Genomic DNA, 23,350 nt, shown 5'->3' with positions numbered 1-23,350 from the left:
ACAAACAAACTCATACATTTTCCTCATCCTCGTGTCCAGAATTGTTGATGGGATGTTTTAAAAAAGTAATTCCGGCTCTTCAGTAGCAGTGAAAGCTCCTTGCGGCATCTGCTGATAAGCTAAGGCCCGAAAATATTTGGGTTTTTGGTTTGAAAACAGTGCAGGTAAAACAAAAATATGGATAGGTGAAGAGTATATATATATATATATATATATATATATATATATATATATATATATAAATATATACACAGAAATATATATACACACATATATATGTATATGTATATATATATATATATATATATATATATATATATACACACATATATATGTGTGTGTGTATATATATATATTTCTGTGTGTATGTATATATATATATATATATATATATGTGTGCGTGTGTATATATATATATATATATATATATATATACATACATACATACACACACACACACATATATATATATATATACACACAAACACACATATATATATATGCAGTATATATACACATTTTGTCGTTTATGATTTATATATAAAAAAATAAAAACTGGTACAAGGTGGCTTATAAATGAGCTGCTAGACTTTGCGCTGAGTTCCCTGACCCTACTTCTCAATTTATAAGCACTTGGTAGACTAATGTCAAAAAGTAGGTACTATAACAAATATGGTGCCAGAGAAAACATATACAAATAATTCATTTATAGCAATTGATTAAATACATAATAAAAATAAAACATCAGTTCTTGGCTCTCGGAATATGGCGACACAAAACAAATTTTATATTTAGCAAAAAGTGTTTTTTATTTAGAAAAATTAACATTTTTAACTGAGTTATGACCTATATTCGCTTTATACTAATGAGTTTCTCAATGGACAACTGGGCGTGTTTTACTTTATGACCAAGTGGGAGTTGTACAAAGGAGTGTATGACGCTGACCAATCAGTGACCAATCAGCGTCATACACTTCTCTCCATTCATTTATACAGCACATAGCGATATAGCTATATCACTATGTGCAGCCACATACACAAACACTAACATTACTGCAGTGTCCTGACAATGAATATACATTACCTCCAGCCAGGACGTGATGTGTATTCATTCTTCTGACCACTTTTGTAGCGCCTCTGTGAGTTACAGCATAGTAGGCGTAGTCTCGCGAGATTACGCTGTAAACTGTCATTCACAGCGAGATCTCGCTGTGCAGTGCTGTAGCTCACAGAGACGCTACAGAAGTGGTCAGGAGAATGAATACACATGACGTCCTGGCTGGACGTAATGTATATTTATTGTCAGGACACTGCAGTAACGTTATAGTGTGTGTATGTGGCTGCACATAGTGATATAGCTATATCGCTATCTGCAGTGTAAATGAATGGAGAGAAGTGTATGATGCTGATTGGTCACTGATTGGTCAGCGTCATACACTTCTCTCCACAACGCCCACTTGGTTATATAGTAAAACACGCCCAGTTGTCCATTGAGAAACTCATTAGCATAAAGCTAATATAGGTCATAACTCCGTCAAAAATGATCGTTTTTCTAAATAAAAAACACTGCTGTAATCTACATTACAGCGCCGATCACATCATGTACAATATAGGGCACTTATAATGTGGTGACAGAGCCTCTTTAACATGTACTTGTTTTATACATTCTACCTTTCTCCCATCATAAGAAAGACAGTAGGGCCTCTTTAGGACCATATAGCCCCTCTAATCTGGGAGAAGGGGTTGTTCGTAAGTGTAAAATTAAACAGGGGGAAGATTTGACCTGAGTGAACAGCTTATTATGCAGGGCACACTTAGGGTTGCCATCTATTCCACTCAATAATACCGGACAGGTTTACGGTGTATTTACACATTTTGTGGTGTTTTGGGGGGGGGTTTGCGCAAAGCACATAAAAAAAAACCAAAAAAAAAACACACAACCGGCACATGTAAAAAAGGACAAACATGGTAAAAAGTAGGCATGATTCCCACTGTGTATGTGAATGGCAATGGAAGATTCAGATAGTGTCACAAACCGGGCTGGACGTACAGAATTCCCTTTCACCATTTTAGAGTTAGTGCTGGCTGTGTCGAGTCTAACAGGCCCTACGGTTTTCACCAGCCACTACCGCATGGCGTTATGAGAATAGCTGCCAGGGGCCTGCAGTTGGCTAACCCTCTAACTGCCCAGTTAACATGGCTAGTTGAAAACAGGCAATGACTGTATGAGGATGCAAAGTCAAACCGATATCCAAGAGAATAGTCAAAAAAAGCAGAGGAAGAGGTGACAAGCAATGGTTCAGAAACGAGCCATGAGTAACGAGCTAAGGACAGGTATACAAAGAGTCAATAACAGGTACTGGAACAAGAGAGCTGGAGTCAGGATGGGACCTAATACTCTGGTTGGTGCTCAGAAAGAGGCTTATGAAAGAAGTGCAATTCAATCATGTGACAGCAGAGGGAATTCTTCTAATTTGAAGGTGCTTCCGCATGCAGACCACTAGAGGGAGCTCCGGCATGTGGTACTGCACTTTGACCACTTGAGGGAGCTCCATCATGTAGTACCGCACACCGAACACTGGGTGAGCTCCGGCTCTGGAAATGGGTGAAAGACGATGCGGGACAAGGTAAGTAGGCGCTTGGCGCCGTTTTGTTACAAACAGAAAATAACTGCCTGTAACTCAGTCAGTTTCCTCCTTCCACCTCCACTCTTCACTTCAGGGCTGCATAGGCAGGCAGTTTGCCCATGTCATGCTGGTAAATGTGAGAGTAGCTGTCTCTCTGCTGCCTTGCCCACTACAATCCCCCACTGGCACTAATCTCAAAGTTAAGCTAGTCCTTATGCTGCTGAAATTTCTAGGGCTGGGCGGCCTGAAAAAGGGTCAGTATCCAATCCAAATAGGAAGTAATCTGAGACACACGGTCTTATTTTGCAAAACTACCGCCACTTGCTATTGCCGGTAAAAAAATATTTATGGTACCAGTGTTAATACCAGTGTTAATACCAGTTAGGCGGGTGGTTCACTGGCCTGGTGGCAACCATAGAAGCACTGCAGTAGTGTTGTGATTATGGCAGTAAGCTAGACCTTCCTACTAATGTTGAGAACGATGCCTTACCTGCACACAGGAGCATAACTGTAGGGGGTTCAGGGGGGGGGGTCACACCTGGGCACTGGAGCACGAGGGGTCCCAAAGGTTACTCCATATAGTGAAACCAGTATTATAGATTACATTTGGGGCCTATTACTGACTTTGCATTGGGGCACAGGAGCTTCAAGTCACCCCCTTCCCTGTACAAACTGGACTTAATCATAAAAACTAATCTTTATATAAATATTCATATAACAATTAAAGAAGAAGTTTAATTTACCTAATGGCAGAATTATATAATACTATACTTTCTATCATGTACTGTACTTTATATTTTAGTGTAGTACAGCATCTTACATATACAGATGTAGCCATCTTCATCTTGACTTTTAACACATTAAATAAACAGTGGCAGGAAACTTTAACTTGACTTTTTCAATGGCTTTTTTTCATGTGATATCACGCTGCAGCAAGTTATCGAGCCAAGACAAACTTGGCTACATCTGTACTATATAAGTTATATAAGGCACTTCTCATTCAAGATTATAAAAGCACACTTTATGTAGATGCGTTCCTGTGAAATGTAGCCTCTGACATAATTGCAGGAACTACACAATACAACAATAAAGAAAGAATATAAGCAGTATAAGGGACATGAAATGACTATACAAACAGAATTTCTATATTTACTTCCACATAGTTTTGCTGGTATTGTGTTAAGCTGCCCTTCTGCTGCCTCTTCAAAATGAATGTGAGACAAAGGGCTCCCTGCCACTTGGCTTTCAAATCCAGAACAAATTTTCTGCATAGATTAGATACCGAGCCTGTTTTGCATCCACGTCCTTGTCATTGCGTCACCAAATGAGTATATATTGCCATGGAGCTTTGGAGATATTTCCTAGACAACCATGATGCCACCATTTTCATCAGCCACCTTCCATTCCTTATCTCGTTGTGACCTAGTCTGATTCATGTCAAATATCCATTACATTAAGTTGGAGGGAAGACATATATACATAATCTGTTAGAGTCTCCCTTAAATTACTTTGGATTTTAAAGCCCAGAATAAAATTGACCTGTTTGAATCCCAAAGAATTATTTTCACATTTACTTCATATCGTGTTCCCAAAGGTATTGTGTTGCGCCAACCACAAAAAAACGACATGAGTGACAATTATTTTACCTTCTGCCATGTCTAATCCATGCTTATGGAACACAATAAGTGTGATACATTAGCCAAAGCTCTTTACTGTTCCAAGTCCAATTGCTTTATTTCTCGTTCCTGTTTGATTCAAGTTATCTTAGCAGGAATCAAAGTCTTAAAGAGTTTTCTTTCTTCCAGCCAGCATCATATAATAAGTAAACACTGCTTTCACGAGACCACTGACAATCAAAAGGGAAAAGTTTCCACTCCATTGGAAACCACTTTGCTTTGCATCTGTTTACCCCATGTAACGTGTGGTGATTAGTACTCAGCTTAGGCACACAAAGAGCGGCAGTCTGGCACACGTAATGTGAAAAAAGAAAGCACATCCATGGAGATTATCTCATAGTGACCACTAGTCAACATCATAGCACAAGCCTTTGGTTTGTTTTACTATACAATTCCTAAATCGCCCATATTTTATGCTTAACTCAAGATCACTGCTAGTAAAGAGAAAAATCCTACATTGATTGACAAATAGAACTTAGAATATCATGCTTTGTGGTACTTGGCCTACAAGAAGAAATGGCTAAAGCTATGAACAAGGATTATGTTACCTCAAATTCCAATACGGTGCTGCAGACATATTTGTATCTGATATGTGTAGAACAGTTTATAAAGGGAATATTTCTGCCACTTTACATAATCTGACCATATCCTTAAAGGAAATCTCCATGCAAAACTGAGTGTTAAGGTTGTTTTAAAGGGGTTGTACACTGGGCGATTATGGGGCAGGCAAAAGTTCATATAACACTCGTTGCCGATAATTGCCCTGTGTAAACAGGGCAGCAATCAGCAGATGAACGAGCAAATGCTCAATCATCTGCTGATCGTATCGTTTTAAAAAACTGAAATATTATCATTGTCGGCAGCACATCTCCCTCCTTAGACGCGCTGCCGACATAATAATAATGTAAGGGGACGAGCGATCGGAGTAACGATCGCTCATCCCCATACATAGCTCTTTGGGACAGCAGCAAACAATCGCCATCGTTGATCGCCGCTCGCTGCATCGGCCGATTATTGGCCAGTGTAATAGGGCCTTTAGGGTTTAGTAAACCAATTTTCAAGTACCCTATCAGGGAATTCTGAGTTAAAAGACAGGGGTCCCTCATTTCTTCATTAATTAGGTGGAGCGGAGAGCAACTATAAAGACTGTCTCCCTCTCTCTCTCTCTGGAGTACCCGATCTGTCTATGCGGTCTTTATTTCACAGACAGGTCACTGATTTCTATGGGCACCATGTAATGCTTAATTTTCCCTGTTGTGACACTCAGATTACAGATAATTGCCGGTGGTCCCAGTTGTGGGACACCATGCTATCAGCTTATTTTTAACGCACCCTTAAAACCAAGCAAAATTGTCTAAAACTAACAACCGGTTTAAGTTTCTGAGAAGACCTGAGACAAACTCCCATCACCCAGAATTTTATGTGGAGTCCCAGTGTGGAGATTGGGGAGAGTCTCCCTTTGTGCTTCTCTTGCATCAAGTCACCCTCATTATCTGCATGGGGAGGTGTTATGATCCACCCCATTCTCTGTATAATTAAAAAAATCCCTCTTCTGGATACTGGTATATCTACTAGAGGGGGCCTATTTATTTAGGAAATGACGACGATCATGAAATTACTCCATGCAGCCATGGAGAGTCATAATTTGGATGAAGCAAGCTAAGAGAATCATCAACAACTCCATATCACTCCAGAAAAGTAAAATGTAGGCAGACCTACCATTTAAGTGCCTACATCTTAGACGGCTGGGTCACAACACGAATGGATACTTTGACTATAGCAACAGCTCAAGGACTTCTATTTAATCTAAGGTTGAAATAAACTCTACAATGTTAAGACTTTAACTTCAAGCAACTTACTCAGAATTTGGGGCTATCCCCCCAGCACATAGATGATTTCTGGTAAGCATGGGCGTTGCTAGGGTCTTAAAAGATCAGGGGCACAAGCCCTGAAACATATGCATTGTCCCGAGAATTGGATGAATTGTCTCAGCAGACAGTATCATACATGATAGGATTAGATACATGGCCCCAGCAGACAGTATCACACATGATTTAGATGCAGGGCCCCGACAGTAAGTATCCTTGTACTAACCCTCAGGGGCAATATTTCATTTCTGGGGCCCCAAGCAAAGTTATGTCTCGGGGCTCTAATCAAAGACACGTGTAGAGAGTGCCCCACACAATGCTTCCTGTATATAGTGTCATAACCCCCCTTTAAGGCTTGTCCACATGGAGCGGAATTGTTGCGTTTTTTCTGTCCGAATTGCAGATGTAAAAAAAACGCAGCAGAACACAGTAGCAGCAAAGTGGATTATATTGAACAAATTTCATCCACATGCTGCGTAAATGTAGAAGATAAAGTGGTAGTCAGGTTAGAGAGGGGTCAGACTATATTGGTGGGGGGAGAAACAGACTGTGGGGAGAGAACTAGACAACAAGATAAGGAGATCCTTTTGTTACAAAACAGCAATGAAAATTAAAATGCCCAAATAATGTCAAATAATTACATTTCTGATACTGAAAGTGAAAAACTGAAAGGCAAGTTAAAGTGTATGTTCACAAATGTCAGAAGTCTAGCATGCAAAATGGGGGAGAAGGAGGCCTTGATACTAGAAGAAAATATAGATATAGTGGGTGTTGCTGAAAAAAGGCCGGACTCTTCACATGACTGGCCTGTAAATCTACAGGGCTTTACACTTTTTTAGAAAGAGAGTGTGAATAGGAAAGGCGGTGGTGTATGTCTGTATGTGAGAAGCGATATGAAGGTGAGTGTGAAAGAGACATTAGTGGATGAAGATTGTGAGGAGGTTAAAACCTTGTGGGTGGAACTAGAAAGGGAGGTAAACACTGAAAAAAATTACTTTTGGTATAATCTATAGACCCTCCAATATAACTGAGGAGATGGAAGGTCAGCTATATAAACAGATGGAGCGGGCTGCACAGGCGGGTACAGTAGTGATAATGGGAGATTTTAATTACCGGGATATTAATTGGTGTAATGGTTCGGCTTCAACTGCAAAGGGGAGACATTTCCTCAACCTGTTGCAGGAAAATTTTATGGGCCAGTTTGTGGAAGACCCGACTAGAGGTGAAGCTCTGTTGGATCTGGTCATTTGCAATAATGCAGAGCTTGTTGGAAATGTCAATGTTCGTGAAAACCTCGGTAACAGTGATCACAATATAGTTATATTTTACCTATACTGTAAAAAACAAACGCAGGCTGGGAGGGCAAAAACACTTAATTTTAAGAAGGCCAATTTCCCCAGGATGAGGGCTGCAATTCAGGACATAGACTGGGAAGAACTAATGTTAAATAATGGGACAAATGATAAATGGGAGATTTTCAAATCTACTTTGGGTAATTATAGTGCAAAATTTATTCCTATAGGTAACAAGTATAAAGTACTAAAATTAAACCCCACATGGCTTACACCTTCTGTAAAAAGGGCAATACATGACAGAAAAAAGGGCATTAGAAAAATACAAATCTGAGGGTACAGCTGTAGCCTTTTTAAATTATAAAGAGCTTAATAAAATCTGTAAAAATGTAATAAAATTTGAAAAAATGCAAAATGAAAGGCAGGTGGCTAAGGATAGTAAAACAAATCCCCAAAAATTCTTCAAGTATATAAATGCAAAAAAGCCAAGGTCTGAACATGTAGGACCACTAGATAGTGGTAATGGGGAGTTGGTCACAGGGGATCAAGAGAAGACAGAGTTACTAAATGGGTTCTTTAGCTCTGTATATACAACAGAAGAAAGAGCAGCTGATGTAGCCGGTGCCAGTGCTGTTAATATATCAGTTGATATACTGAATTGGATGAATGTAGAGATGGTCCAAGCTAAATTAAATAAAATAAATGTACACATGGCCCCGGGACCAGATGGGTTACACCCTAGAGTTCTTAAATAGCTTAGTTCAGTTATTTCAGTCCCCCTCTAGAGTCTCTAGTGACTGGTATAGTGCAAAGGGACTGGCGCAGGGCAAATGTGGTGCCTATTTTCTAGTTCTTCCCCGGGTAATTATAGACCAGTAAGCTTAACATCCATCGTGGGGAAAATGTTTGAGGGGCTATTGAGGGACTATATACAGGATTATGTGACAAAAAATAGTATTATAAGTGACAGCCAGCACGGTTTTACTAAGGACAGAAGTGGTAAAACTAACCTGATATGTTTTTATGAAGAGGTGAGCTGAAGCCTAGACAGAGGGGCCGCTGTGGATATAGTGTTTTTGGACTTTGCAAAGGCATTTGACACTGTCCCTCATAGATGTCTAATGGGTAAATTAAGGACTGTGGGTTTAGAAAGTATAGTTTGTAATTGGATTGAGAATTGGCTCAAGGACCGTATCCAGGGAGTTGTGGTCAATGATTTCTACTCTGAATGGTCCCCGGCTATAAGTGGTGTACCCCAGGGTTCAGAGCTGGGACCACTATTATTCAACTTATTTATTAATGATATAGAGGATGGGATTAATAGCACTATTTGTGTTTTTGCAGATGATACCAAGCTATGTAGTAATGTTCAGTCTATGGAAGATGTTCATGAATTGCAAGCGGATTTAAACAAACTAAGTGCTTAGGCATCCAGTTGGCAAATTAAGTTTAAGGGGGAGCTACACTGGGAGAGTCACTTGTTAAGAAGGATCTGGGTGTACTTGTAAATCATAAACTAAATAACAGCATGCAATGTCAATCGACTGCTTCAAAGGCCAGCAAGATATTGTCATGAATTAAAAGAGACATGGACTCGCGGGACAGGGATGTAATATTACCACTTTACAAAGCATTAGTGAGGCCTCATCTAGAATATGCAGTTCAGTTCTGGGCTCCAGTTCATAGAAAGGATGCCCTGGAGTTAGAAAAAATACAAAACAGAGCAACGAAGCTAATAAGGGGCATGGAGAATCTAAGTTATGAGGAAAGATTAGAAGAAGTAAACCTATTTAGCCTTGAAAAAAGACGACTAAGGGGGGATATGATTAACTTATAGAAATATATTAATGGCACATACAAAAAATATGATGAAATCCTGTTACATGTAAAACCCCCTCAAAATACAAGGAGGCACTCCCTCCGTCTGGAGAAAAAAATGTTTAACCTGCAGAGGCGACAAGCCTTCTTTACTGTGAGAACTGTGAATCTATGGAATAGTCTACCGCAGGAGCTGTCACAGCATGGACAGTAGATGGCTTTAAAAAAGGCTAGCTCCTATGTGTAGAAATTTTTACCTTCCCTTTTCCGATCCCTTGGTTGAACTTGATGGACATGTGTCTTTTTTCAACTGTACTAACTACGTAACTATGCTGCGTAAATACTGAGTGGAAAAAACGCTCAGAAATGGACCTGCAGTGCGGAATTTTATTCCACAGCATGTCAATTGTATTTGCATATTCGCGGCATATTTTCCTCATTGAATTCAATGGGAAGGTAAAAGCTGCAAAAAATAGCAGTTGTTGCATTTTTTGCGACGTGTTCGCAGCGATTCTGCCGCAAAAAGCGCAACTCTGAAAAAAAAAAAACTATACTTAACTAGGAGTCTGTGTTTCTTCCTCCAGCGCGGCCTCCTCGGATGACTTTTCATCCCCTGTGACCGCTGCAGCCAATCACAGGCTGTAGCGGCGGTCACATGGGATGAAACATCATCCCAAGAGGCCGGCCTGGGTAACGTCAGAGGGCAGACCTCTTGGGATGACGCTTTATCCCATGTGACCGCCGCTGCAGCCAATCACAGGTTTCATCCCAGGAGGCTGGCCTGCTAGCAGCAGTTTTCCTCAGCCTACATTCCGGGCGATAAACTGCACCACAGCTTTGTGCGGTTTTTCGCCCGGAATTCCCTGCGGTGCACAGAGCGGATACGCTTCGTACTTTTATGCAGCGTATCTGCCCCATGTGAACCCAGCCTTATGGTTCCACACACAGTTCCCCCTGCCATACATCCCCCTTGTAGACAGTGCCATGCAGTCCCCTGTAGGTAGTCCCACATATCCACCTTGTCTCAGCAGACAATATCATACATAATGGGCTTAGACACATGGTCTCAGCAGACCGTATCACACATGACAGGCTTAGATACATAGTCCAGCAGACAGTATCACACATGATAGACTTAGATACAGGGTCCTGGCAGTAAGTATACTTGCACTAACATATGTCCAACACCCCCAAAAAATGTGTGCGTGTATATATGAATGTATATATATATAAATAAATAAAATGACAGCATATCTGTAGCACTCTGACCCTAAAGCTATAGATAGCATTAGATACAGTGGCTCAGCAGACAGTATAACACAAGATAGGCTTAGATATAGGGCTCAGTTCTCTGACATTGCGGCTCCAGCGCTGGACCCAGGAAAGGTAAGATAATAATTGCTTTGCTTTTTTATGTGTTACTAATTTTTTTGTGTGGTTATGTTTTTTTACAGGTTCGGCTGTTGGACTACTTCGTATTCGAGGATTACTTCGATTACAGCTTTTTTTATTCTCATTCCATGAGGTAGGCTTAGATACAGGGCCCATCAGACAGTATCATACATGGCCTTGTATCTAATCCTACCACAAGGTAGGCTTAGATACAGGGCCGAAGCAGACAGTAATGTTACACTTACCCTTCTCTTTGGCTCCGGGTGCAGCGGATGTCCTGACACCATCCGGCGTCGTGACATCATGCATGGCGCACAGCGTCGTGATGTCATGACGCGAGAAGACGTCAGGACTTCCGCTGCGCTTGGGATGGAGGAGGGTAAGTAGTGTCATTACTATAGTAACAGGGGCCCGTGTATTTTATTACATCGACCCCAGTTACTATAGTAACTTTTTATAGACGCGGTGAGGAGGGGGCTGCGGGCCCCCTTGGCTTCAGGGCCCGGTCACATTTGCGACCGCTGTGACCCCTATAGCTGCACCACTGAATGTTGCAGTGAGAATAAATATTATAGCACCGTAGCATACTGACGTATTTACATGTGAACTGTTCTTTTTGGGTCTGTAGGAATGCCCCCCCAACAATCCAAATCCAGGGTACACCCTTAATGACTGCTACTAAATGCTGTAGTACAAAAATGCAGGACAAATATACCATTTGCTAGAATTGTCAAATGTAAAATAGTAGAAAGCCGTCTCTGAAGCAGAATATAATTGATTTTAATTGCAGTCATTATCAAAAACAAGAGAAATAGTGTGAGGTAAAATCACGTCTGCTTCTAAAAGTATTATATTTCATCAATTTTGTGAAAATATGTCATTTAGGACAGACAGCTGTATCCATGTAAAATCTTTTTAGCTGTACTATGTCTCAATCAAACACAATAAAGAAACCTCTGAATAAGATAAGTGGTTATAATGTGAATGCTGGTTTCGTGATGTCATGACGCGAGAAGACGTCAGGACTTCCGCTGCGCTTGGGATGGAGGAGGGTAAGTAGTGTCATTACTATAGTAACAGGGGCCCGTGTATTTTATTACATCGACCCCAGTTACTATAGTAACTTTTTATAGACGCGGTGAGGAGGGGGCTGCGGGCCCCCTTGGCTTCAGGGCCCGGTCACATTTGCGACCGCTGTGACCCCTATAGCTGCACCACTGAATGTTGCAGTGAGAATAAATATTATAGCACCGTAGCATACTGACGTATTTACATGTGAACTGTTCTTTTTGGGTCTGTAGGAATGCCCCCCCAACAATCCAAATCCAGGGTACACCCTTAATGACTGCTACTAAATGCTGTAGTACAAAAATGCAGGACAAATATACCATTTGCTAGAATTGTCAAATGTAAAATAGTAGAAAGCCGTCTCTGAAGCAGAATATAATTGATTTTAATTGCAGTCATTATCAAAAACAAGAGAAATAGTGTGAGGTAAAATCACGTCTGCTTCTAAAAGTATTATATTTCATCAATTTTGTGAAAATATGTCATTTAGGACAGACAGCTGTATCCATGTAAAATCTTTTTAGCTGTACTATGTCTCAATCAAACACAATAAAGAAACCTCTGAATAAGATAAGTGGTTATAATGTGAATGCTGGTTTCTATTGATTTTAAAGCAATACAATTATTCAAAACAGCCCAGTTCATCTGTGGTAATTCAATAGTCGGCCCCACTCAGACTGGGACTCAAGTGGAAGAAGAACAGGTATTTGACATCACACAATGTGAGCTGAAGTGCCTTCTCCTAGGGTTTACATTCATTTTAATGGACCGGACAGCCTGGAAGAAACTATACAACGCAGTATTCAACTCCTAATAGCCATATCCTCATTTGCATATTTTTTTTTTATAGAATCAAATGCATCTAAAATATAAAAGGGAAGTAACTTAGCAGGTGGTCTTGATTAAAAATCGACTACTAATTTGTGTCTACAGCTCCTATGCAGAGCTATGGGGCTCCAAGCTTACAGGCTACAAAACAAACCCTTTGTAGTTTGATCCTGCAGTTGCGCTCCTCTCCAGCAGTCCCATACTTCTTGCTTACTTACCGATTATACAGTATATTGGCAAGTAGTAGGAGATATATAGAAGAGGGTATGACTGCAAAATAAGACTACAAATAGGGTTTGCTAGTGGTCTGTTACAATAGAGACACATAGGATTGTACTGGATCTGGATACACAAAAGTGTAGGAGATTTTAAAGGGTAACTAAACTTTCAAAAACCTTCTGACATGTCATAGTGACATATCAGAAGTTTTAATCGGTGGAGGTCCGAGTACTGAGACTCCCACCGATCGCTAAAATAAGGTTAGCAGAATCTCTTAGGTGAGCACTGAGCCGCTTCGTTTCTGATCGGCTTTTCTCAGAAACATGAGCAATTGGTGATTCGGCTCAGTAGAAAGTATATGAGCCTGTACACCAATTGCTCGGCTTTCCGAGAAAAGCCAATCGGAAACTAAGTGACTCAGCGCTCACCCGAGCACTTCTGCCGCATCGTTTTAGAGATTGGTGGAGTTGTCAGTGGTCGGACTTCCACCAATTAAAACTTCTGACATGTCACTATGACATGTCAGAAGTTTTTTGAAAGTTTAGTTACCCTATCAATCAAGACTTACAAAGTTGCTTTTTTATTTTATTTTAAATGATGTTGTAAGTTCCCTTTAAATACAAAATATAGTGTTACAATAGTGCAGATGCACATCTTTCCAAGAACATTTTTGCGAATGGCTGAAAGTGGAAATAATTTAAATTAATTTAATTCTTTTATCATTTGGAAATCTAAGAGTGTGATCATTTTTATTGGAACATTTTGGGGAATATATAAGATTAAATAAAAAATAAAAATGTATCCCAATATATATTTTTTTTAACGTCTACTTTGTCACTGTATTGCGATGCTGTATAATCCCAATGTGCTTGTAGTTGTAGGGAAAGTATTTATTGTTCTTAACCAATTAAAATTGGTCTCTACTTTTATTTTCAAAGACAGTATTTATAGTTCAGCATTAGGGTATGTTCACACGCTAAACTAAAAATGGCTGTAAAATACAGAGCCGTTTTCAAGAAAAAACAGACGTTTTTTAAGCATCAAATTTTTTTTGATCCATTTTTTTTACGGACGTTTTTGGAGCTGTTTTTCTCTTGAGACAAATGGCTCAAGAAGTGACATGCACTTCTTTTCACGGGGCGTTTTTTTTTATGCGCCGTTTTTACAAACGACCGCGAAAACAAAGCCCCGTCGGAACGAAACGCCGTTTTTCCCATTGAAATCAATGGGCAAATGTTTGGAGGCGTTCAGCTTCCGTTTTTTCAGCTGTTTTTCAATTCGTTTACAGCCTCACAATTGCATCTGTGTTCTCCAATTAAATAAATATTAGTCTTTGGCTTACTAATACCCAAAGCAACAGAGTATTTGACATGCTACATGTAACTCTTCTCAGTAATGTTTTTACATAACTAACAATGTTTCACAACCACAGAGGTCACCTAGAGAAGAAAGTAGCTGTGCTTGATTAAAAAAAAGGTAGACATAAACCCTGCTCAGACTAGTGTTCAGAGCCTCCATCAGGGTTTCTGTTGCCCTTCTAATATATTTGTTGTCGCTATTCTTGCCATCAAAAATACTGAAAACGACAGTCCGTCAGGATTAGCTGGCTAGTGATTTAATATTTAAAAAAATAAACAAATTATATATTCTTGTAATACAAAATAGTTTTAGTATTAAATTGATAGTACATGTGGAAAAGAAATATGGGACATCCATAGTAAAAAGCTGCGTAAATCTTTAAATCCATTTTTTTGTTTTAATAAAACAACAGATTTTAAGTAACTTTTAAAAAATATATATATATATATTTATTTTTTTTACTTTTTAAAATACAGCTTCTATGTATCCTTGATAAAGTGAAGCTGTATCTTGTGCTTACACCCGAATCCATCAGGTCAGTGGGACTGACGGCTTTGGTGACAGCGGGTCGGATCCACCTGTTATCGATCACATCTAAGTTATGAACTTAGATGTGATCGATAACAGGAGGCGTGTCTGACCTGCTGTCACCGAAGCCCCCAGTCCCGGTGACCTGACGGATTCAGGTTTGGGCGCAAGATACGGCTTCACTTTATCCAGGATACATAGTAGCTGTATCTCAAAAAGTCTTTTTTTGTTTTATAAAAAAAACTATTAAAAGTTTCTTAAAACACCGTGATACATTGTTTTATTTTTTTTAAAACGAGTGTTCAAAGGTTGACATAGCCTATAAAAACAACCAAAATGGAGCATTAAAGCAGCCCCTAATACTTCCATAGGCCTGATGGGCTTAGGTTAGTGCTACTTCCTTACCCTATATCCAAAAGATATATTGTAGCTGCACAGTGATATAAAACAAAAAAATTAAATGGTGAGTGCTAAGCCTCAAAGAGTCTTGACCAAGTCCCCTTCAGTTAATCGATACACAAATCCAAGGAAAAAGGGCAGCACTCGATGTAAATATAAATTATAATGGTGTTTTATTCCCCCCAGTATGTAGGCAAGATCTCAAATTCCCATTAAAGGCATTTTCAAGCAATGAATGTGTGTGTGCACAGCTTATATATATAGTGTCTCAGCAATACAATCATGTAATGAAGATAATCAAATATGATTAATATAAAAAGATACAGAACATATTACAATGTGACATAAAAAATAAGTTAAAAAATCCATACAAGTTATGTGACAGGGATATCATATAATGTACATAAATACAAAATGCCAAATGTACAAAAGTTATACAAAAAGTGCTAAAAAGTATTCATTTCAATTACTGTGTCATAAGTATCAGCTGCCACTCACCTCTGAGCTGGCAATGATCAACGCACATGACTTACAAACAGGAATTATGAGTAAATAACATAGAATAGCAATATCTTTTCATATTTGATTATCTTAATTACATGATTGTATTGCTGAGACACTATATATAAGCTGTGCACACACACATTCATTGCTTAAAAATGTCATCAATCGGAAGGTAAATGTTGCCTACACACTGCGTGAATAAAACACCTTTATATTTTATATTTGGAGTGATGCCTTTTTTCCTAGGATTTGTGTATTCCTTACCCTATCAGTGTAATAGAATAACTCCCAGAGTGACAGGCATAGCAGCTGTTATGGGGCCCAGTAGTTTCGGGCCCCCACCTCTATGGGTAATGGGTAATGTTCACTGAGTTACTGCCACTGGACAAGGAATAGATTAATTTAGGATAATGGAAAGGGAGAGACAAAAGTGAGTGTATAGGAGAAGTAGAGGCCATGGAAAGGAGGAAAATACACAGGAGAGATTGGAGGCTGTAATGCTGGTGACCTTTGCGTTTCCTGAACTGCTGTTAGGGTTCTTGGTGATTTAGAGCCCCAATGGGGCATTTTGCTATGTGGCCACATGGTTACTTGTTAGGCCTCTATATGAGTGTTGTATACCTGTACAGGAAAGGCACAAACAACCAAATGGTTACACTGCCCTTTTCTCCTACTAGCGATAAAACGGGGTGAATGGCAATCAAACAAAATGAGCTCACTTGACAAAACGCAACCTGTCCCTTCAGCAGTTTGCCAGCCTCCCTGATCAGTCCCCATCAACACATGCAAATAACAGGCGATGTGGTATCGCCAAGATTTCCAAATTTCAGCACATACTATTTTTTGTTGCAATTTTAACTTAGAATATCACGGTTATGAGGTTGTATACGGGGCCTGATCCAGCTGAAAAGGACACTTGAGTGGGGAGGGTGGCGGGCTTTGGAAGATGGCCTTTTCTTTCAGTCAGTTGTTCTCTACCCACCACCATTGCTCAATGATGATTACCTGAGAGCGGCTGACTGACAGGGCCTACCTCACAATGCTCCTCACAAAAGTCATTTTTAGTTGGATGCAAGCACAGTATACAGCCTCTTATGGCGGTGATATTTTACGCCTTCTTGCCCCACACAGGATTCCATATAAGACATTCTTGCTATTGTACAAGTATGGCATTTTCCTTACTTGTGCAGTATATGTGCCTGCTCTGTACAATATGTTTAGTCACTTGTAACCTCACTTTAACCCCTTCGCGCTCAGGTCAGTACTATTACGTCGCGCTAAGTACATCGTTCGCGCTCAGGTCAGTAATAGTACTGACCTGAGTAAACACGGCGCCATCTTTCCCCGGCGCGTGTCTGAGCTGTGATACCTGCTGTTTCCGACAGCAGGCTATCACAGCTTAGTGTGCAGGGACCGATCGCCGTGGTCCCCGCCGATTAACCCCTTAGAAGCCGCGTTCAATAGCGATCGCGGCTTCTTAGGGGTTAAGCTGCCATCGCCGGCCTGCTACACGATAGCGGGCCGCGATGGCTACTATGGCAACCAGAATCCTAACAATGGACTCTGGCTACGCCATCGACGGAAGCCTAGTGGGTCCCGACAAAGTCAGGACCCACTATGCTTGCTGTCAGCGAACAGCTGACAGCTCTAATACACTGCACTACGTATGTAGTGCAGTGTATTAGAATAGCGATCAGAGCCTCCTGCCCTCATGTCCCCTAGTGGGACAAAGTAAAAAAAGTGTGAAAAAGTAAAAAAAAGTTGTGTAAAAATAAGAAAAGAAAACTTTTAAAAGTAATAAAAGTCAAAATCCCCCTTTTTCCCTTATCAGTCCTTTATTATTAATAAAAATATATAAATAAACAAATAAACTATACATAATTGGTATCGCCGTGTCCATAACGGCCTGAACTACAAAACGATGTCGTTATTTATCCCACGCAGTGAACGGCGTAAAAGAAAATAATAATAAACCGTACCACAATCACAATTGTTTGGTCACTTCATCTCCCAAAAAATGGAATAAAAAGAGATCAAAAAGTCGATTGTACCTAAAAATGGTACTGATCGAAACTACAGTTCGTTACGCAAAAAATAAGTCCTCGCACGGCTTTATTGATGGAAAAATAAAACAGTTCTGGCGCTTAGAATAAGGTAACACAAAAAGTGAATGATTGTTTACAAAATGTATTTTATTGTGTAAATGCCATAAGACATAAAATAAAACTATAAACATCTGGTATCGCCGTAATCGTATCGCCCCGCAGAATAAAGTGAATATGTCATTTATAGTGCATGGTGCACGCTGTAAAAAAAATAGAAAAAAAAACAATAGTAAAATTGCTGTTTTTTTAGTCACCACGCCACCTAAAATTAGAATAAAAACTGATCAAAAAGCCGCATGCACCCCAAGAAAACTACAATGGATTCCTCAAGGTCTCTAGTTTCCAAAAAGGGGTCACTTTTGGGGGGTTTCCACTGTTGTAGCACCACAAGACCTCTTCAAACCGGACATGGTGCCTAATAAATTAAATTAAATTAATTAAATGTCACCTCTACTTTGCTTTAAATTCCTGTGAAACACCTAAAGGGTTAATAAACTTTCTAAATGCTATTGTGAATACTTTGAGGGGTCTAGTTTCTGAAATGGGGTGTTTGATAAGGGTGTCTAATATATGGGCCCCTCAAAGCAACTTCAGAACTGAGCTGGAAATTAAAAAATAAAATATTAAAGAGGCAATACTTCGCTTCTTACATTATACTCATAATAAGCCGTGCCCACCCCGAGATGACCCCAGTTTTGACCGTTTGTATAAACGGAGACCCCTATTAGACCGTTTCAGTGCCCGGTTTTCCCAGCATTCACCCCCGAGAAGTGTATTTCTATAGATGAATCCCTGGTACATTTTAAAGGGAGGCTTCAATTCCGCCAGTACCTGCCGGGTAGGAGGGCAAGGTATGGCGTGAAGATGTATAAGCTGTGCGAGAGTGCATCAGGGTATACCTACAAATTTAGGATATATAAAGGGAAGGACACCAGTATTCAGCCCCCAGAATGCCCCCCCCTTACTGGGAGTTAATACAAAAATTGTGTGGGATTTGGTGCACCCACTGCTGGTCCAGGGTTACCACCTCAACCTGGATAATTTTTATACCAGCGTCCCACTCTTCAACTGCCTCGCTTCCAGAAGTCCTGCGGTATGTGGCACTGCTAGAAGTAATCTGAGAGGCCTCCCTAAGACTCTGCAGGGCAAAGCTCAGAAGGGGTGAGAGCAGGGCACAATCTAGCAGCAACATATTGTGTGTCAAGTACAAGGTCAAGAGAGATGTCCCACCAGTACCCATGTACCTGTACGAGGTACCAGTACAGAGACCCCCAAACCAGACTACATCCTGGACTACAATAGGTACATGGGACCGGTGGACTTCTGGAAGCGGGGCCACAGGCATCGTACCAGGGCAACACTTTCCAGGAGAAGTTCCCCAAACTGGCAAGAAGGGAAAAAGTCAAAAGAGGTGCAGAGTCTGCTATAAGAGGGGGATAAGGAAGGACACAATATATCAATGTGACGCGTGTCCCGAAAAACCAGAGCTCTGTATGAAAGAGTGTTTTAAAATTTATCATCCATCCCTTTATTTTTAATTTACCCCAGTTTTACTCGCTCTGATCCACTTCACACAGCTTACCCCTCCTCATCTTTCCCCTCTGAGCCCTGCTGCGTGCCCAGGCAGCTGATAACAGCCACATGTAGGGTATTGCCGTACCCAGGAGAACCCACATTACAGTTTATGAGGTGTATATCTCCGGTGGCGCATGCTGGGCACAATTTTTCGGACACTGAATTGGCATATATGTATAGAAAATTGCAAATTTCACTCTGCACCAACTGCTGCACATTATCTTTTACACAATACCTGTGGGGTCAAAATGCTCACTACACCTCTAGATGAATGCCATAAGGGGTGTAGATTTTAAAACAGGGTCACTTCTCGGGGGTTTCAACTGTACTGGTACCTTAGGGGCTTCTGCGTACAAGACTTAGCACCAGAAAAGCTCCAGTAGGCCAAATGGTGGTCCTTTCCTTCTGAGCCCTGCCGTGTGCCCAGGCAACTAATAACAGCCACATGTAGGGTATTGCCGTACCCGGGAGAGCCCACATTACAGTTTATGGGGTGTATGTCTCCGGTGGCACATGCTGGGCACAATATATCGGACACTGACATGGCATATATATAGAAAATTGCAAATCTCACTCTGCACCATCTGCTGCGCATTATCTTTTACACAATACCTGTGTGGTCAAAATGCTCACTACACCTCTAGATGAATTCCTTAAGGGGTGTCGTTTTTAAAACGGGGTCACTTCTCGGGGGTTTCAACTGTACTGATACCTCAGGGGCTTCTGCACACATGACTTAGCACCAGAAAATTCCCAGTAGGCCACATGGTGGTCCTTTCCTTCTGAGCCCTCCCATGGGCCCAAACGGCAGTTTAGCACCACAAATAGGGTATTGCCACACTCAGGACAAATTGGGCAACAAAATGCGGTATTTTATTCCTTGTGAAAATAAGACATTTTGAGCCAAAACTACCTCTTATTGGAAAAAATATATTTTTTTTTAATTCACAGCCCAATTCAAATAAATTCTGTGAAAAAACTGTGGAGTCTAAATGGTCACGACACCCATAAATGAATTCCTTGAGGGGTGTAGTTTCCAAAATGGGGTCACTTCTGGTGGGTTTCCATTGCTTTGATACCTTTGGGGCTCTGCAAATGCGACATGGCACCCGAAAACCAATCCAGCAAAATCTGGGCTCCAAAGAACACATAGCGCTCCTTTCCTTCTGAGCCCTCCCATGGGCCCAAACGGCAGTTTATCGCCACAAATAGGGTATTGCCGCAGTCAGGACAAATTTGGCAACAAAATGGGGTATTTTATTCGTTGTGAAAATAAGACATTTTGAGCCAAAACTACATCTTATTGGAAAATTTTTTTTTTTTTTAAATTCACAGCCCAATTCAAATAAGTTCTGTGAAAAAACTGTGGGGTCTAAATGGTCACAACACCCATAAATTAATTCCTTGAGGGGTTTTATTTCCAAAATGGGGTCACTTTTGGTGGGTTTCCATTGCTTTGATACCTCTGAGGCTCTGCAAATGCGACATGGCACCCGAAAACCAATCCAGCAAAATCTGGACTCCTAAGAACACACAGCGCTCCTTTCCTTCTGAGCCCTCCCATGGGCCCAAACGGCAGTTTATCACCACAAATGGGGTATTGCCGCACTCAGGAAAAATTGGGCAACAAAATGGGGAATTATTGTTCCCTGTGAAAATAAGAAATTCTGATCAAAAATGACATCTTATTGGAAAAACTTTCATTCTTTTAATTTCACAGCCCAATTCAAATACGCGCTGTGAAAAAACTACGGGGTCAAAATGGTAACAATAACCATAAAAGAATTCCTTGAGGGGTGTAGTTTCCAAAATGGGGTCAGTTTTTTGGGATTCCTCCTCTTTTGGCACCTCAACACCTCTCCAAACCTGGCATGCTGCCTAAAATATATGCTAATAAAAAAGAAGCACCAAAATGCACTAGGTGCTTCTTTGCTTCTGGGGCTTGTATTTTAGTCCACGAGCGCGCTAGAGCCACATGTGGGACATTTCTAAAAACTGCAGAATCTGGACAATACATATTTAGTAGTGTTTCTCTGGTAAAACCTTCCTTGTTACAGAAAAAAAATAGAATAAAATTGAAATTCAGCAAGAAAAATGAAATTTGCAAATTTCACCTCCACTTTGCTTTAATTCCTGTGAAATGCCTGAAGGGTTAAAAAACTTTCTAAATGCTGTTTTGAATACTTTGAGGGGTCTAGTTTTTAAAATGGGGTGTTTTATGGGGGTTTCTAATACATAGGCCCCTCAAAGCCTCTTCAGAACTGAACAGGTACCTTAAAAAAAAGGCTTTTGAAATTTTCTTAAAAATATGAGAAATTGCTGTTCATGTTCTAAGCCTTGTAACGTCCAATAAAAATAAAATAATGCTCTAAAAACTATGCAGATCTAAAGTAAACATATGGGAAATGTGAACTAGTAACTATTTTGGCTGGTATAACCATTTGTTTTACAAGCACATGAATTTAAATTCGGAAAAATTCTATTTTTTTCAAATTTTTCTCTAAATTTTGCAATTTTTCACATATAAACACTGAATATATCGACCAAATTTTACCACTAACATAAAGCCCAATGTCTCACGAGAAAACAATCTCAGAATCGCTTGGATAGGTTTAAGCATTCCGACGTTATTACCAAAATGGGCTCTGAGCCTTAAGGCCAAAACTAGGCTGCGTCCTTAAGGGGTTAATATAGCTGTATATATCTCTAATGAATTATATGTTTTCTCTTTAGTTTAATGATTAATTTGATTGATTAAACAGGATCTGTCATGGTGGGACACCTATTCCATTTCCAGTGCAGCATTAATATGACTGACTCCTTGATCTCTGTTCATATTATTTCAGAGCAATTCGTTGGAGGTATACATCCGGATTTAGACATGGCATATTTACAATAGATTTTTGGTGCTTATTCTGCACTGAAAACCTTCAAGAAAATTACAGTACAATGTTAGTTTAAGGGATTTTACAAAATCTGACTGACAAAGCAGATTTTTCCGCTGCGGATCTGAGGGAATGCTGCAGATTTTTACATCTGCAGTATTCGTATTACGTCACAGATTTTTCACGGTAAAGCCATTGTGAATCCGTAGAAAAATCCACTGCATCTAAATTCAGTCTAACTGTATCAAACATTCACACTTTTCTAAAACTTAGTGGACAAACCATTAATCTACTCTATTAACCAAGTGAAGCAGTGACATTAAACGATAGAAGAGGACTGAAGAGGAGTTTGTGAAAATGGAGTACAAATTCACAGTAGATATAACAGGCAATCAGCAGAGATTTTCTCAGAAGAGAATCAAACTACTACTAGTTATCTGAGCTGCAGTATATTAATAGATTTACAACACAGTATCCAGCGAGGAGAACACTATAATAATATGGGAAGAGTGCAGGACCATTCACACACGTCTCTCCATACACATTAGAGATACAGCTGGAGATGACAAAACCACCAAAATCTTTGAAACTATCTATTAACACTGAAAGTAACAGAAACTTTGTGAGTAAAATGGTTCAACAATTCAGACAAAGGTATATTTCCTCAACTCAAGTCAAACTGCATGGATAGGAGGATCAAATAAATACACTTTACCCATGCAAATAATACAGTATTAAAAAATAAGGAGCCATCCAATATCTCGCACAATCCAGTTAACAAAATGTATGTTTTCTTTTATCATGAGAGTCTATAGGCAATCGACAACCGATGGATGGCATCCATCAGAGACATCCGTCATAGCCATACAGTAAAAAAAAGTATACGTTAAATGTAAACACTTTTTTCACATGCGAGTCTATGGCGACAGATGGCCGATGGATAGCATCTGTCACAGCCATCCAATAAAAGACGAATATGTTAAACGTATATGTTTTTTTAACATGGGAGTCTATGGAAGACGGATGACTGACTAATGGCATCTTTTTTTTACATGTTTGTTTAACATCTCACGGCAGGCATCTCGGGATATGTTGAGATAAGTTAAATATGAATGAATCTGTAACTGTAGGCAGGGCCAGTTTTAGGTTGGATGGTGGTTTGTGTAGTACCTTCTAGTGAAGAAACCCCCTTTCTTTCCTTCTGGTGT

The 23,350-nt window shown here is 40.0% G+C and overlaps 1 protein-coding gene across 1 annotated transcript in view; it reads right to left on the bottom strand.

Annotated features, from left to right (window-relative positions):
• Positions 1-23,350, bottom strand: part of LOC142652004 (sodium channel protein type 5 subunit alpha-like) — a 358,710-nt gene that overhangs the window by 147,995 nt on the left and 187,365 nt on the right. The gene's annotated exons all lie outside the window — the stretch shown is intronic.

The sequence above is a fragment of the Rhinoderma darwinii genome, chromosome 5, assembly GCF_050947455.1.
Source record: "Rhinoderma darwinii isolate aRhiDar2 chromosome 5, aRhiDar2.hap1, whole genome shotgun sequence".
In the NCBI taxonomy this organism is placed as follows: Eukaryota; Metazoa; Chordata; class Amphibia; order Anura; family Rhinodermatidae; genus Rhinoderma; species Rhinoderma darwinii.
This window is presented reverse-complemented; position numbering and strand designations above follow the sequence as displayed.